Below are 16,082 nucleotides of genomic sequence, written 5' to 3'. Positions count from 1 at the left end.
GGGGGCAGGGGTAAGTTAATGCAGGGAAACTTAAATCATTTCTACCAAATCTCTATCAACATGTTAAATGTGCAACCAGAGGGAAAACAATTCTAGATCACCTGCACTCCACACACAGAGATGCGCACAAAGCTCTCCCTCGCCCTCCATTTGGTAAATCCAACCACTACTCTATCCTCCTGATTGCTGCTTACAAGCAAAAATTAAAGCAGGAAGCACCAGTGACTCGGTCTATAAAAAAATGGTCAGATGAAGCAGAAGCTAAACTACAGGACTGCTTTGCTAGCACAGACTGGAACATGTTCCGGGATTCTTCCGATGACATTGAGGAATACACCACACCAGTCACTGTCTTTATCAATAAGTGCATTGAGGACGTCGTCCCCACAGTGACGGTACGTACATACCCCAACCAGAAGCCATAGATTACAGGCAACCTTCGTACTGAGCTAAAGGTAGAGCTGTCGCTTTCAAGGTGCGGGACTCTAACCCGGAAGCTTACAAGAAATCCCACTATGCCCTGCGACGAACCATCAAACAGGCAAAGCGTCAATACAGGGCTAAGTTGAATTATACTACACTGGCTCCGATGCTCGTCCGATGTGACAGGGCTTGCAAACTATTACAGACTATAAAGGGAAGCACAACCGCAAGCTGCCAAGTGACATGAGCATACCAGACGAGCTAAATCACTTCTATGCTCGCTTTGAGGCAAGCAACACTGAGGCATGCATGAGAGCATCAGCTGTTCCGGACGACTGTGTGATCACGCTCTCCATAGCCGACGTGAGTAAGACCTTTATATAGTCAACATTCACAAGGCTGCGGGGCCAGACGGATTACCAGGACGTTTGCTCCGGGCATGTGCTGACCAACTGGCAGGTGTCTTCACTGACATTTTCAACATGTCCCTGATTGAGTCTGTAATACCAACATGCTTCAAGCAGACCACCATAGTCCCTGTGCCCAAGAACACAAAGGCAACCTGCCTAAATGACTACAGACCCGTAGCACTCATGTCCATAGCCATGAAGTGCTTTGAAAGGCTGGTAATGGCTCACATCAACAACATTATCCCAGAAACCCTAGACCCAATCCAATTTGCATTCCCCCCAAACAGATCCACAGATGATGCAATCTCTATTGCACTCCACACTGCCCTTTCCCACCTGGACAAAAGGAACACCTATGTGAGAATGCTGTTCATTGACTACAGCTCAGCGTTCAACACCATAATACCTTCAAAGCTCATCACCACGCTAATGATCCTGGGACTAAACACCTCCCTCTGCAACTGGATCCTCGACTTCCTGACAGGCCGCCCCCAGGTGGTGAGGGTATGTAGCAACACATCTGCCAAGCTGATCCTCAAAACTGGATCTCCCCAGGGTGCGCCCTCCTGTACTCCCAGTTCACCTACGACTGCATGGCCAGGCACGACTCCAACACCATCATTAAGTTTGCTGACGACACAACAGTGGTAGGCCTGATCACCGACAACAACGAGACAGCCTATGGGGAGGAGGTCAGAGACCTGGCCGGGTGGTGCCAGAATAACAACCTATCCTTCAATGTAACCAAGACTAAGGAAATTATTGTGGACTACAGGAAAAGGAGCACCGAGCACGTCCCCATTCTCATCGGCGAGGCTATAGTGGAGCAGGTTGAGAGCTTCAAATTCCTCGGTGGCCACATCATCAACAAACTAGATTGGTCCAAACACACCAAAACAGTCATTCTCCCACAGGAAACTAAAAAGATTTGGCATGGGTCCTGAGATCCTCAAAAGGTTCTACAGCTGCAACATCGAGAGCATCATGCCTGGTACGGCAATTGCTCGGCCTCCGACCGCAAGGCACTTCAGAGGGTAGTGCGTACGGCCCAGTACATCACTGGGGCAAAGCTGCCTGCCATCCAGGACCTCTACACCAGGCGGTGTCAGGCTCTAAAAATTGTCAAAGACCCCAGCCACCCCAGTCATTAACTGTTCTCTCTACTACCGCATGGCAAGCGGTACCGGAGTGCCAAGTCCAGGACAAAGAGGCTTCTCAACAGTTTTTTACCCCCAAGCCATAAGACTCCTGTACTGGTAACCAATTGTTATCCGGACTAATTGCATTAGTACTGTACAAAGTTAAAGGTGCGCTATTTGATAGATTCCCCAGCACCCCCTACCTCGGGCTTCCAGTGGGGAGACCTGAGGTTAACCTCTTACCTCCACCCGACACGCAGGCGTCCCATCTAGACATCTGGAAATGCAAATGCGCTACGCTAAATGCTAATAGCACTCGTTAAAACTCAAACATTCATTAAAATACACATGCAGGGTACTGAATTAAAGCTACACTCATTGTGAATCCAGCCAACAAGTCAGATTTTTAAAATGCTTTTCGGCGAAAGCATGAGAAGCTATTATCTGATAGCATGTAACACCCCAAAAGACCCGCAGGGGACGTAAACAAAATAATTAGCATAGTCGGTGCTACACAAAACGCACAAATAAAATATAAAACATTCATTACCTTTGACAATCTTCTTTGTTGGCACTCCTAGATGTCCCATAAACATCACTATTGGGTCTTTTTTTCGTTTAAATCGGTCCATATATAGCCTAGATATCGATCTATGAAGACTGTGTGATCAAGGAAAAAAACATTGTTTTTTAACGCAACGTCATTTTTTAAAATTCAAAAAGTTGACGATAAACTTTCACAAAACACTTCAAAATACTTTTGTAATGCAACTTTAGGTATTAGTAAACGTTAATAATCTATCAAATTGATCACGAGGCGATGTATATTCTATAGCTGTATGTCTGGAAATAATGTCCGGGTAAATCTCAACCAAAATATCCGGTCGGAGACCGGAAGAAATGCGCTGCCTCGTGTCCGTTTGACCAAGAAACCAATCCTAGGCAAATGACAAGACTGTTGACATCGTGTGGAAGCTGTAGGTATTGCAACCTCGGCCCCATTTAATGTGGTTCCCATTCAACAACACGTTCAAGTGGCGCATGGATATATTTTCCCATTTTCAGTGATCAGATTTTCCTGCGCTTTTCGATGAAACGCACGTTCTGTTATAGTCACAGCCGTGATTTAACCAGTTTTATAAACGTCTGAGTGTTTTCTATCCACACATACTAATCATATGCATATACTATATTCCTGGCATGAGTAGCAGGGCAGTGAAATGTTGCGCGATTTTTAACAGAATGTTCGAAAAAGTAGGGGGTCGACTTAAGAGGTTAACCTCTTCATTCTACCCATCCCGGATCCGGGATCGTGAATACAGCCTCAAGCTCATTACCATAACACAACGTTAACTATTCATGAAAATCGCAAATTATATGAAATAAATATATTTGCTCTCAAGCTTACCCTTTTGTTAACAACACTGTCATCTCAGATTTTCAAAATATGCTTTTGAACCATAGCTAAACAAGCATTTGTGTAAGAGTATTGATAGCCTAGCAGAGCATTTAGCCTAGCATTCAGCATGCAACATTTTCACAAAAACAAGAAAAGCATTCAAATAAAATCATTTACCTTTGAAGAACTGCAGATGTTTTCAATGAGGAGACTCTCAGTTAGATAGCAAATGTTCAGTTTTTACAAAAATATTATTTATGTAGACAAATCGCTCCGTTTTCTTCATCACGTTTGGGTAAGAAAAAACTCGAAAATTAAGTCATTAAAACGCAAACTTTTTCCAAATTAACTCCATAATATCGACAGAAACATGGCAAACGTTGCCTAGAATCAATCCTCAAGGTGTTTTTCACATATCTATTTGATGATAAGTCATTCGTGGCAGTTTAGTTTCTCCTCTGAAGAAATGGAACGCGCATGGACCTGGAGATTACGCAATAATTTCGACACAGGACACCGGGCGGACACCTGGTAAATGTAGTCTCTTATGGTCAATCTTCCAATGATATGCCTACAAATACGTCACAATGCTGCATAGACCTTGGGGAAACGACAGAAAGGGCAGACAAAATATCTTGTTTAAAACGGGAACGTTTTTTATCCAAAAATTAAAAGAGCGCCCCCTATCTCGAAGAAGTTAAAGTCTCCGGCCACTAGAAGCGCCGCCTCTGGGTGAATGGTTTCCTTTTTGCTTATTTCCTTATACAGCTGACTGAGTGCAGTCTTAGTGCCAGCTAAGAGACTTCCTTAAATTTAAACCGCCCCCCCTCGTCTGTGCATATTTGTAAACAACAGCTGGTGCAAGACATTTAAGGAAGTCTCTAGATGTGCTGTTCTATCCTGCCGGTGCTGTTCTATCCTGTCGGTGCAGCGTGTATGCCGCTAGCTGAATATCCATGGCGTCATTCAGCCACGATTCTGTGAAGCATAGGATATTATAGTTTTTTTTGTCCCGTTGGTAGGATATTCGTGATCTTACCTCGTCTAGTTTATTGTCCAATGTTGCACGGTGGCAGGTGATATTGACGGTAACGGCAGCTTTCCTAGTTGTCTTCTGCGGGTCCTGACGAGGCATCCGGCTCTTCGTCTTCTGCGGGTCCAGACGAGGCATCCGGCTCTTCGTCTTCTGCGGGTCCAGACGAGGCATCCGGCTCTTCGTCTTCTGCGGGTCCAGACGAGGCATCCGGCTCTTCGTCTTCTGCGGGTCCAGACGAGGCATCCGGCTCTTCGTCTTCTGCGGGTCCAGACGAGGCATCCGGCTCTTCGACTTCTGCGGGTCCAGACGAGGCATCCGGCTCTTCGTCTTCTGCGGGTCCAGACGAGGCATCCGGCTCTTCGTCTTCTGCGGGTCCAGACGATACATCCGGCTCTTCGTCTTCTGCGGGTCCAGACGAGGCATCCGGCTCTTCGTCTTCTGCGGGTCCAGACGAGGCATCCGGCTCTTCGTCTTCTGTGTCACTTCCTTTTGCAAATAATTGGGATGTCTGCCCTGTGGGTTGTTTGGAGAATATCGTGTGAGTCCTGCTTGCTGCTGTTGTTGTTGTTGTTGAAGAAATCTTTGTCTAATCCGAGGTGAGTGATCGCTGTCCTGATATCCAGAAGCTCTTTTCTGCCGTAAGATACGGTTGCAGAAACATTATGTACAAAATAATTTACAAATATTGCAAAAAAACCACACAATAGCACAATTCGTTAGGAGACCGTAAGATGACGGCCATCTCCTCCGGCGCCATCTTGTTAGCGCCGGAGGAGGTGTCTTCACAAATGTTGTCTGAGCCTGAGGATGAGGATGAAGACCCATTTACTCCCACTTGTCCCCAGCAGGATTCTTCAGTTGTGTTTGTGCGCACGTGTGTATGTGTGCGTGGGTACACGCACATGTGTTTTTGTGTGCATGTCATGACTTCCGCCGAGGTCGGTCCCTCTCCTTGTTCTGGCGGCGTTCGGCGGTCGATGTCACCGGTCTTCTAGCCATCGCTGATCCATCTTTCATTTTCCATTGGTTTTGTATTTATTTTCTACACACCTGGTTTTCATTATCCTATTACATGTTCATGTATTTAACCCTCTGTTTCCCCCATGTTTGATGTGCGTGATTATTTCTATGTTCAGTTCGGTTCAGGATGGCTGGTTCTTCGAGGGGTGTTGTGTTCACCCGTGCATAATATTTACCGTTGGTTATTGGTCAAGTGTATTTGTTTCTTGTGCCTTTATTTTTTTAGTAAAGTACGTTGCTCACTCATTTTGCTCTTCTGCGCCTGACTTCATGCACCAGCTACACTCACATTCTGACAGTGCATCCTGGCATAACATAAACAAAGTCAATTTCCCTTTTGCAAAGTTTTAAGTTTTCGCATTGTAGGTGACAATGGTGATTTTATTATAACTGGTTATGTTTGCGGGAATCTCCACCACTATAAATGCTGTGAATAACGTGTGTAAACTAATGCCCATGTGCTCTCCATTAGAAATGCCTTGTGGCAGCATCCCCACCAAATCCTGCTGCTGAGGATGAACCACTGTCTACAGACCCTGCTGACTGACATTCAGTTCTGACTGACAGAATTCAGACACAACTAGTTTGCAGAGGAGCAGGTGAGGTACCACCTAACTTTCCCAAGGAATGAAAGTCATGGACGAAGTTGCCACCACCAGTATTTCAGGAAGACCTTTGGTGAGTGGTGAAAAAATCCCTAGAAGTTGGTTGGTGTATTCTAATAGATATAAATCAAATCAAAGTTTATTTGTCACTTGCGCCGAATACAACAGGTATTACAGTGAAATGCTTACTTACAGGCTCTAACCAATAGGGCAAATAAGGTGTCAGGTGAACAATAAGTAAGTAAAGAAATAAAACAACAGTAAAAAGACAGGCTATATACAGTAGCGAGGCTATAAAAGTAGCGAGGCTACATACAGACACCGGTTAGTCAGGCTGATTGAGCTAGTATGTACATTACATTTACATTTAAGTCATTTAGCAGACGCTCTTATCCAGAGCGACTTACAAATTGGTGCATTCACCTTATGACATCCAGTGGAACAACCACTTTACAATAGTGCATCTAAATATTTTAAGGGGGGTGAGAAGGATTACTTTATCCTATCCTAGGTATTCCTTAAAGAGGTGGGGTTTCAGGTGTCTCCGGAAGGTGGTGATTGACTCCGCTGTCCTGGCGTCGTGAGGGAGTTTGTTCCACCATTGGGGAGCCAGAGCAGCGAACAGTTTTGACTGAGCTGAGCGGGAACTGTACTTCCTCAGTGGTAGGGAGGCGAGCAGGCCAGAGGTGGATGAACGCAGTGCCCTTATTTGGGTGTAGGGCCTGATCAGAGCCTGGAGGTACTGAGGTGCCGTTCCCCTCACAGCTCCGTAGGCAAGCACCATGGTCTTGTAGCGGATGCGAGCTTCAACTGGAAGCCAGTGGAGAGAGCGGAGGAGCGGGGTGACGTGAGAGAACTTGGGAAGGTTGAACACTAGACGGGCTGCGGCGTTCTGGATGAGTTGTAGGGGTTTAATGGCACAGGCAGGGTGCCCAGCCAACAGCGAGTTGCAGTAATCCAGACGGGAGATGACAAGTGCCTGGATTAGGACCTGCGCCGCTTCCTGTGTGAGGCAGGGTCGTACATGTAGATATGGTTAAAGTGACTATGCATATATGATGAACAGAGAGTAGCAGTAGTGTAAAAGAGGGGTTGGCGGGTGGTGGGTGGCAGGACACAATGCAGATAGCCCGGTTAGCCAATGTGCGGGAGCACTGTTTGGTCGGCCCAATTGAGGTAGTATGTACATGAATGTACCGTATAGTTAAAGTGACTATGCATATATGATAAACAGAGTGTAGCAGCAGCGTAAAAAGAGGGGTTGGGGGGGGGGCCACAATGCAAATCATCCAGGTAGCCATTTGTTTACTTGTTCAGGAGTCTTATGGCTTGGGGGTAAAAACTGTTGAGAATCCTTTTTGTCCTAGACTTGGCACTCCGGTACCACTTGCTATGCGGTAGTAGAGAGAACAGTCTATGACTGGGGTGGCTGGCATCTTTGACAATTTTTAGGGCCTTCCTCTGACACAACCTGGTGCAGTGGTCCTGGATGGCAGGCAGCTTAGCCCCAGTGATGTACTGGGCCGTGCGCACTACCCTCTGTAAATCAAAAATCAAAATCAAATCAAATGTATTTATATAGCCCTTCGTACATCAGCTGATATCTCAAAGTGCCTTACAGAAACCCAGCCTAAAACCCCAAACAGCAAGCAATGCAGGTGTAGAAGCACGGTGGCTAGGAAAAACTCCCTAGAAAGGCCAAAACCTAGGAAGAAACCTAGAGAGGAACCAGGCTATGTGGGGTGGCCAGTCCACTTCTGGCTGTGCCGGGTGGAGATGATAACAGAACATGGCCAAGATGTTCAAATGTTCATAAATGACCAGCATGGTTGAATAATAATAGGGCAGAACAGTTGAAACTGGAGCAGCAGCACGGTCAGGTGGACTGGGGACAGCAAGGAGTCATCATGTCAGGTAGTCCTGGGGCATGGTCCTAGGGCTCAGGTCCTCCGAGAGAGAAAGAAAGAAAGAGAGAATTAGAGAGAGCATATGTGGGGTGGCCAGTCCTCTTCTGGCTGTGCCGGGTGGAGATTATAACAGAACATGGCCAAGATGTTCAAATGTTCATAAATGACCAGCATGGTCGAATAATAATAAGGCAGAACAGTTGAAACTGGAGCAGCAGCACGGCCAGGTGCACTGTGAACAGCAAGGAGTCATCATGTCAGGTAGTCCTGGGGCATGGTCCTAGGGCTCAGGTCCTCCGAGAGAGAGAGAAAGAAAGAGAGAAGGAGAGATTTAGAGAACGCACACTTAGATTCACACAGGACACCGAATAAGGTGAGTATCCCTGGAAGGGGTGCATCACCTGAGTGGGTTGATTCACTGTTGTGGTCATCCTGTCTGGGTTGGCGCCCCCCCCCCCCTTGGGTTGTGCCGTGGCGGAGATCTTTGTGGGCTACACTCAGCCTTGTCTTAGGATGGTAAGTTGGTGGTTGAAGATATCCCTCTAGTGGTGCTGGGGCTGTGCTTTGGCAAAGTGGGTGGGGTTATATCCTTCCTGTTTGGCCCTGTCCGGGGGTGTCCTCGGATGGGGCCACAGTGTCTCCTGACCCCTCCTGTCTCAGCCTCCAGTATTTATGCTGCAGTAGTTTATGTGTCGGGGGGCTAGGGTCAGAGACAGCAAGGGCGGTTCGTTGCTCCAGAGTCTTTCCGTTCACCTTCCCACTCCTGGGCCAGACTACACTCAATCATATAACCCACTGAAGAGATGAGTCTTCAGTAAAGACTTAAAGCTTGAGACCGAGTTTGCGTCTCTGACATGGGTAGGCAGACCGTTCCATAAAAATGGAGCTCTATAGGAGAAAGCCCTGCCTCCAGCTATTTGCTTAGAAATTCTAGGGGCAATTAGGAGGCCTGCGTCTTGTGACTGTAGCGTACGTGTAGGTATGTACGGCAGGACCAAATCAGAGAGATAGGTAGGAGCAAGCCCATGTAATGCTTTGTAGGTTAGCAGTAAAACCTTGAAATCAGCCCTTGCTTTGACAGGAAGCCAGTATAGAGAGGCTAGCACTGGAGTAATATGATCAAATTTTTTGGTTCTAGTCAGGATTCTAGCAGCCGGAAAGTAGAGCATTGCAGTAGTCTAACCTAGAAGTGACAAAAGCATGGATTCATTTTTCTGCGCCATTTTTGGACAGAAATGTTCTGATTTTTTAGTAGTAGTGCCTTGCGGTCAGAGGCCGAGCAATTGCCTTACCAGGCAGTGATGCTCTCGATGTTGCAGCTGTAGAACCTTTTGAGGATCTCAGGACCCATGTGTCATGGCTGATGAAAGGAGCAGACCAAGGTTCAGCGTAGTGAGCGTACATGTTCTTTAATTAAGAAAAAGACCCTGAACAAAACAATACACACTACAAAACAAAACCATGAAGCTTAAGGCTAAGTGCCATAAAGAAAGTCAACTTCCCACAAACACAGGTGGGAAAAAGGGTACCTAAGTATGGTTCCTGATCAGAGACAATGATAGACAGAACCATACCGGCCAAAACATAGAGATAGAATATCATAGAAACACAAAACATAGAAATGCCCATCCCAACCCACCCCAATGCCCACCCCAAACCAAAATAGAGACATAAAAAGGATCTTCAAGGTCAGGGCGTGATAGTACCCCCCCCCCCCACGCCAAAGGTGGCAAAACCTGAACCTTTAGGCGCAGGCACAGGACTCACCAGGATGGGGAGACACACAGGAGACCCCTCTCTGGGAACAGGCACGGGACTTACCAGGCTGGGGAGACCTACTGGAGGCCTGGTCCATGGAGGAGGCACTGGATATACCGGGCTGTAGGGGAGCACTGGAGATCTGGTGCGTAGCCTTGGCACCACTCTTCCAGGCTGAATGCCCACTCTAGCTCGGCACCACCAGAGCGCAGGCACAGGTCGAGCAAGGCTGTGGGGGAGCACTGGAGCTCTGGTGCTTAGCACTTGTACCACTCCTCTTGGCTGCAAGCCCACTTTAGCCCGGCACGTGCGGGGAGCTGGAACAGGCAGCACTGGGTTCTCCTGGCGGACTGGGGAAACCGTGCATAGAGCCGGCGCAGGACTCACCGCACTGGAGGTCTGGAGCGCCAAGCTGGCACAAGACGTGCAGGGCTGGGGAGGCGCACAGGAGGCCTGGTGCGTGGGGCTGGCACAGTCTTCACCAGACGGCTAGCACGCACCTCAGGACGAGTATGGAGAGCTGACTCAGGTGACATCAACTCGCGAATGTCGTGCCTCATGCACCAACACAGCAGCTCTCTCATAGATAATTATTTGGGGGGGCTGCCTCTCCTGGCTATGATGCTTGGTCCTCTGGTGGTGGGAAGTTCTGTCACGGCTGGTGAAAGAAGTGGACCAAGGTGCAGCGTGGTGAGCGTACATGTTCTTTAATTAAGAAAGATGCCGAACAAAACAATACACACTACAAAACATAACCGTGAAGCTTAAGGCTAAGTGCAATTAAGAAAGTCAACTTCCCACAAACACAAGTGGGAAAAAGGGTACGTAAGTATGGTTCCCAATCAGAGACAACAATAGACAGCTGTCCCTGATTGAGAACCATACTCGGCCAAAACATAAAGATAGAAAGTCATAGAAACACAAAACATAGAAATGCCCACCCCCACTCGGCCTGACCAAACCAAAACAGAGATATAAAAAGGATCTCCAAGGTCAGGGCGTGACACCATGCCAAATCATTTTAGTTTCCTGAGGGGGAATAGGCTTTGTCGTGCCCTCATCCATGACTCAGACTTGGATGGCATAGAGCTTGCACAGGAACTGAAAAACTTGCCTGACCTGCCATTGAAGTCCATGACCCTGCTTGAGCTGCTGATATTCATACACGAAAGGGAGCTCTCCGAAATGTATCCACATTTGTGGACTGCTCTCAGAATTTGTCTTACTCTTCTAGTGACCGTAGCTGAAGCAGAGAGGAGCTGTTCAAAGCTGAAGCTCATCAAATCCTGCCTAAGGTCCACCATGTCACAGGAATGCCATAGTGGCCTTGCTCTCATCAGTATTAACCATGCAATTGCTGGGCAGATTTCTTATGATGATGTAATTGATGACTTTGCATCAAGGAAGGCAAGAAAGGGTTTAGATGGCAGTTGTGCAATTTAGTTTGTGTGTTTCTTGTTTGAAGTTCAATAGTGTAATAATCAGGTTCTCTTCTTTATACATGTGTTATTCTGTTTGTGTATTTGTGTGATATAGGATTTGTGCAATTTAGTTTTATTTGTGTTTTTTGTTAGCAACAGGGTAACAGTGTAATGATTGGATTGTCTTTCTATTTGTAGTTATATACTACCATTTGTTTCTATTGGTCTTTGTTACCTTTTTTGATATTTACGAGTCTTATTGTTGTATATATTTTTATATGGTTTTAAATGTTGTGCTTATTTATTTGTGTTGTACCAAATGTCTGAATAAAAATGACAGTTAGTGCAGAATGGGTAAAAAGTGGGTGTCGAAGTAAATGGTGGCCCCTACCTCTTCCACATTTACCACGGTGGTGTTGAGTTCCCTGAAGCCCAGCCACCAGCGGGTGTGTACAGGTGGGTTACTGGTGTAGGTTTAACAGCACAGGGTCACCTCCTCCCCCTCTCTTGCCTCGAACGACCCCAGCACCATCACCTTCTTTGGCTCAACTGAAACATGCACGCACGCACGCACGCACGCACGCACACACACACACACACACACACACACACACACACACACACACACAGTAAATTCAGTCAATAAAGTGCTCTGTGTCAGGATCAATATTTTATAGCAAGGATGGAAAGACTGGATTTGAAGGTAAAGGAAGAAGTAAAGAAACGATCTCTAGTCCATCAACATCACTTTAAGAAGTCTTGTCCTCTCTAGGAATAGGTAGGAGGAAACATGGCTTTTACATGGGATAGGAGAGGAAGAAGAGAGGGGTTTTGACCGTTGACTTACGCAGAAAGACAGCAAGTGTTGGCGTGAAGGAAGAGTTGGTGTGATGCGAAGGAAGTTTCATTCTCTTTTTGTTTTCCAGTCGTGGTAGTAGAGAAATCTCCAATGCAGTGAAGTGAAAATGCATCATTTATTACCTGGCATTACTATCGCCACAGAAAGTGCCAGCTTTATTGCCTTTGGATTGTGCATTGAAGCGATTCAGTTAAATTAGCTCACTGTAAAAGTCCAAGCCGGGATTCAAATGAGTTTCTGTGTGAAATATGGGCCCGGGTCATAATTGCCATTAGTTTCACTAATGATATTGGTATTAGAGTTTGTGTTAATGCAGAATTAGTTTCAGTATTGAAGCTAGGACTAATGTTAATGTCATTGTGATTGGGATGAATGCTATTGAAAATAACTTTAATGACTGGGTTAGCAAACATTTGAATAAACACAAACATTCCATCGCTTTTGTGCCTGTATGTGTGTTCTAGCATTCAAGTGCATGCATCTCTTAGCAGTCGGGGACTCACAGAGGACAGTGATCTTGAGGCTGTCGGACAGAGGGACAGGGGTCACCTGCTTGACACTTTCACAGTGCAGCTCGGGCCTGGTTGTCCTGTGGTTTAACCTGCAGGGTCAGGTGGCTGATGGCCCGTCGCGACTCTGTGTCCACCTCCCAGCTGGTGGAAATCACCTCCCCATTCTGATCCACAGGACAGAATTATGAGTTAGTAAAAAGCAGACAGGACAGGGCTATGGGTTATTCACTAACATAATAGGTGACTGACTGGCTGCAGTAGCAAGGGAGTGAGTTCTGAAAGAGAGAATACAGAAGTAGAAGATGGGGAAAACACCATGAACTACTGATTCTAAGCTTTAGCCGAGTGTAGTCTCCGAACCTTGGTCCAGTGTAGGGTGGCCAGTGGGTTCCCTCCCTGGGACACACAAACCAGCTTCAACATGGTCCCCCTCTTCACCGGGCCTTCTCTGTCCAGACCCTGGATTACTGGATGCTGGGGTGGGACTGATGTTGAGAGGGAAAGAGAGAGATGAAGCAACATCTTGGGAAAGAATGACAGAAAGTGAAGAGAGAGGAAGAGAGGGAGCAATAGAAAGAGAGAGGGAGAGATGAAGCACCAGAAACAGAGAAGATGACAGAAAGAGAGAATAGACAGGGTGAGAAATATGCACTGGGATGAGCGGACACTTGGCTTTATGAGCAAGGGAGCATCCTTTCTATTTGTTGAGACAGGGCCAATAAATTGGCAACATTTATCCTGACTGCAGAGTAAGGGCTCTAGCTCTGATGAAAGCATTAAGTATTAAGGGAGCAGCCAGCTAGATCGACTCCATAAAGCAAAATAACAGATGTTTAAACAGTAATAAAGTAACGTTTGGAAATATGAATAAATTACAGCCTCCCTGAATAAAATATACAGCGTAAAATAAATTAGGGGAGGGCCAGCCTTTGTTATTGCTGCAATGAGTTTGGGAGCGCAGGCAGCGCAGGCGGCTGTATGTGGACCCTGGGCCGGCATGACAAATTGCTACCTCACTAACAATCTGTCTGACTGAAAACGGACACGGTGCTCCAGGCTTTGATGGGCTGGTGTGCTGAGTAAGGACTACATTAGCACTTACTGTGGAAAGATGTTGTTTAATACAGTGGAGAGAGAGAGAGAGAGAGAGAGAGAGAGAGAGAGAGAGAGAGAGAGAGAGAGAGAGAGAGAGAGAGAGAGAGAGAGAGAGAGAGAGAGAGAGAGAGAGAGAGAGAGAGAGAGAAGAGAGAAAGAGAAAGAGAAAGAGAAAGAGAAAGAGAAAGAGAAGAGAAAGAGAAAAAGAAAGAAAGAAAGAAAGAAAGAAAGAAAGAGGGAGTGAGGGAGGGGAGGTGTAGAAGCATTTCCAGTTCTGGGCGGTGGTTAAAGTGTAAGAGATAGAATCGGACAGTGTCTAATTCAGAGGGAGAGAGAGAGAGAGACAGTATTTCATATGGACGGGTGTGGATAATATGGCGTGGGTGAAACGAAAACAAAGAGTAGAATGGGAATGTTCCCCATTGGGTGTCTTCAGTAACAGTAGCATTTAATCAGCAGCTGATTTAGACCTGGGACAGAACCAGGTGGGTGGACTCCAGAACAATCAATTACTGAAACTGATCTACAAAAGAAACAACTACAACTAGCAAACAATAGGCTGGGTTGCCATATTGTTTCAAAGATATACTGTTTATCCAAACCTAGACAAAGGGTAAACAAGGAAATGATCCTTTGAGATGTAAAATCACCCACACCTATTATGTTGTATACTGTATGTTCTACACTGTAGGAGATGTTATGGTCTCACAGTCCTGACAATTATATTTAGCATCAGTAGAGTTTAGAATTTGGGCTTGAGTTTCATTCCCAGGCTCCTCTGATCAGTATTATCAGAGTGTAGCAGGCTTGAGTTGGAGTTTGGATTGCACTGATACCAGAGGAATTGACATAGTTGAGTGGGTTGAATGTGACAGTAGTAGAGACGTCGATGCTTTCATGTCGACCTCTAACACTCCAGGTTGAGCGTTGGGATTGAGTCCCCAGTAGGTGTGAGTTCATCAGTGTGTGAGGATGTTTGCCCCAATGCAAGCCTGGGGTCAAGGTCCACACGTGGCTGGAGAAGGGAATAAGGAAATTCATCACCAGGCTGGTCTCCAGGGCCTGAGGAAGAACCGGGTTCTTTGTACGACACGCCAGCCTCCTACCGTTGTCCGAACTGCTTAAGAACATGAACCTGCAGGAGGTGGGGAGTGTGTGTGTGTGTGTGTGTGTGTGTGTGTGTGTGTGTGTGTGTGTGTGTGTGTGTGTGTGTGTGTGTGTGTGTGTGTGTGTGTGTGTGTGTGTGTGTGTGTGTGTGTGTGTGTGTGTGTGTGTGTGTGTGTGTGTGTGTGTGTGTGTGTGTGTGTGTGTGTGTGTGTGTGTGTGTGTGTGTGTGTGTGTGATAGCTCTTTCAGCGCCAACAGACATCACTGATGGTGACAATCATCGAGTGGTGTCAAGTGTTGACGCTTGTGTTTTTGTTTCTATAGTATTTAAGTATGTGTTTGGCACAAGCATATATCTGTCTCTTTGTTTGTGTGAATATGTGTGTGTGTGTATGCATAAGTGTGTGAGTGCAAATGTAGGTGTCTGTGTGTTCATCAGTCTGTGTGTGTGGTTGTTGTTCTTTTATCCATTGACCCAGTTTCAGTGGAGAGCAGAGCAGAGCGTGTGTGTGTGCGTGTGCACGTGCGTGTGCGTGTGAGTGTGTGTGTGTGTTCGTGCCAGTCTGCCTATCAGTGTCTGTGAATATGTGTGTGTGTGCTTTTGTGTGTGTGTGTGCTTTTGTGTGTGTGTGTGCTTTTTTGTGTGTGTGTGTGTGTGTGCGTGCGTGCGTGCGTTGGAGGGGTGGGTGAGGAGCGTGGGGGAAAGGGGGTCATGGGGAAGGAAGGATTGGATGGAAGAGAAGAATAGATGATAACATTAAAGATCATGGCTTAACATAGGACACATCACCCCTTATAAACACTCTAATTGAGCCCTTGAGACCTCCATAAGAACAGACAGATTTATGCAATCTGTGGGGTCTGGATATCAAGAGCCACATAACCCCCCTGAACATCATAACAATGTGAGCATTACACCTCCAGACCCATGACAAACCCAAAGTCCACCATGTTATCTAGATTCCTCTCCAGATTTATAAGCTCCGATACAAAATATTGTTGCTATTTATACCCACTATCTACACATAGAGGAATTAGTTGGAGACCAGGCTATTCTGCGTTAGAGCTGAACTATGTCCTTAATACCCTCTACAGCTTGTTATCTTTGCAGATGACAAGGGGTTATTATCTTTGGAGCTGGATTAGGTACGTATGCACCACCAGGTGAATCAGATAGGATTGGATCTGTCTAGCAACTGAAATGTAATTCTGTGTCTATGACAAAAACTAATTTGATTTGACACAAGGCACCGAGTGACAGTTCACAGTCGGCATCAATTCCTTACACTGTACTGTGTATCTGTGGGAATACAGATGTTCTTCAATTAGGGATAACACTCACACGCACGCACACACACACACACACACACACACACACACACACACACACAC

The 16,082-nt window shown here is 46.3% G+C and overlaps 1 pseudogene; it reads right to left on the bottom strand.

Moving 5' to 3' along the window:
* Window positions 1–14,841, bottom strand: part of LOC124005989 — a 43,188-nt pseudogene extending 28,347 nt beyond the window's left edge.
* Between the last annotated feature and the right edge of the window lie 1,241 nt (window positions 14,842–16,082).

This window comes from Oncorhynchus gorbuscha, linkage group LG19, assembly GCF_021184085.1.
Source record: "Oncorhynchus gorbuscha isolate QuinsamMale2020 ecotype Even-year linkage group LG19, OgorEven_v1.0, whole genome shotgun sequence".
NCBI lineage: Eukaryota > Metazoa > Chordata > Actinopteri > Salmoniformes > Salmonidae > Oncorhynchus > Oncorhynchus gorbuscha.
The sequence above is the reverse complement of the archived record's forward strand: the minus strand, read 5'-3'. Positions and strand labels throughout refer to the sequence as shown.